The sequence below is a fragment of the Triticum aestivum genome, unplaced genomic scaffold (assembly GCF_018294505.1).
Source record: "Triticum aestivum cultivar Chinese Spring unplaced genomic scaffold, IWGSC CS RefSeq v2.1 scaffold300097, whole genome shotgun sequence".
NCBI lineage: Eukaryota > Viridiplantae > Streptophyta > Magnoliopsida > Poales > Poaceae > Triticum > Triticum aestivum.
Genome location: NW_025255119.1, coordinates 1 through 1,907, shown reverse-complemented (window position 1 = coordinate 1,907; position 1,907 = coordinate 1). Strand labels below are relative to the sequence as shown.

Here is a 1,907-nt window from a genome sequence, read left to right as displayed (position 1 = left end):
ACAATTCATTGTTTTCCATAATTACGCCAGATGATCCTTTGATCCCTAAAACTGAAGATTTTCCAGGCATACCTTCAGTCTTCATGAGTTTTGGACAAAATGCAAACACAAGTGGCTTGAAAGCCCACCAAACAAACATAAGAACACCTGAAGAGCAAGCCAACAGAAATTAAAAATGCAAGAACACCTGGTACTGACAGCAACATAGCGGTATATGAAAAGAAAAAAATCACCTTAATATCAGTAGCTTGATGTCCTACTGCTATTTTGATCGTGACACCCAAAATAGGGGAGTAGACTGCCACGTCTTGATGAATAACAATAATCCAAATTTAAATGCAAAATATGAAGAAGCCAATAAGATCGAACAAACACCTGCACAGATAACAAAATCAAATGGTGATCACCGGTTTTGTTGGAAGAAAAGAAGAGAGACTTGCAGAAGGCATTGGCTGATAATGATGCCGATTTTATCGATTTGTGAAAAGAAAAGGGGCGTCAAGAAACAAATCTTAAATAGTTTCACTACCGTTGAGAAGAAAATGGAAATCTGATATGGCAGGAGTAAAAGTGGATTTTTTTTTGCGGTGAGTATAAGTTGAAGTGTATATAACTGATATTGTTGTGGACACCCCTAATAAAGGTTCCTGCAGCTAATTTGCATGTAATAGCTTCCCCTGAAATTAGAACCAAGAGGGAGCCCAGTTATAGTTCAGTTCAGAAATATGTTGTTCCTGCTTTGCATCAAAGAAAGGTGCTGAGAAGTCTCGATCAGAAACGTATTTTGGGTGCACCCCCATGTGCTAAATCCCCATCTTATTTTCTGCTTTGCTTCAACTAAATTATCCATTCTATCTAATTTGTGGTTGCTAGATATATCAACTTTTCATAGTTCATACACTTCCCCACCAAAAATCCCCAAATATCGCTGTTATTAGTGTAGTGAAAGATCAGGGCCAATCAGCACATGGTGTGTCTTGTACATCAGGAGTAAAGTTCCAGTTTAGATGTACTTACCAGATTTACGTACAGGAAGGAAGACCGCAGCCAAAAGGCCCGTGTGTCATGCATGTGTTTGAATGGGAAGGGAAGACCTCTACAAGGGTAGAAGAATGTACAAGGGAACTCCAAGGCATTGTCCTGCACGGCGGATGGGAACAAACACAGTGTTATTAAGCAGGATTGCAGGAAAATGGCAAAGTGGAAAAACACACAAGAAAGTATGTTTGTGTTACCTTGGATCAGTATGTTTCTCTGTCTATTATGATTTTGGGGATGGTTCCCACTAACCCCCTGCACGTCTCTTTTAGCTCCTCGCTGCAGTCATAGACATCTAGCATTTCGAGTGAATCAGGGAGGGCATCGTTGGGCAACGACGAGATGGCTGTACATAAGCTGACTGATAATATCTTGAGGCTGGTAAGGTTACGCAGCACTGCAGGGAGTTGTTGAAGGTCCTCGAAATGCAAAAACTCTAGTGTTTGGAGGGAGGAGAGGAGTTGAAGGGCGTCCTCTTGCTCCTTGGTGAACCGCTTCATCCCTTCACGCGAAAGCTCCCAAAGTCGCAGCTTGGTGAGGGAGGAAGAGAGGAATCTGCAGACGGGTGCAGCAAGAAGCCCTGACATGACCTCTATCTCGAGCTCACGCAGTGTGGATGAAACAAGCTGTGTCTGCTGCTCTTCACCTCCCTCAGCATCCTCCAAAGCCCGTCTGGGATTGGGATCCCAATCAACAAAGAATCTAGGGCTGTCCTTGACCTCTAATTTGTTGAGCTGGCCCCCGGTGGTAAGGAGAGACCACAAGCCCTGACATTTTAGATCCTGTCCGCAATGCAACAATTCTAGTCTGACAAGAGAGGATAGGTTTGAGAGGGGCTCCAGTGTCCTCATGCCTTTCACACCCCTAAG

At 43.5% G+C, this 1,907-nt stretch overlaps 1 long non-coding RNA gene across 1 annotated transcript; it reads right to left on the bottom strand.

The window, feature by feature from the left end:
- Positions 1-93: 93 nt before the first annotated feature.
- Positions 94-1,901, bottom strand: LOC123177543 (uncharacterized). Its single transcript, XR_006488985.1, has 4 exons — positions 1,236-1,901; positions 1,018-1,140; positions 234-375; positions 94-147 (listed from the first exon to the last, which is right to left on the bottom strand). It is a non-coding gene; the product is annotated as an uncharacterized lncRNA (long non-coding RNA).
- Between the last annotated feature and the right edge of the window lie 6 nt (positions 1,902-1,907).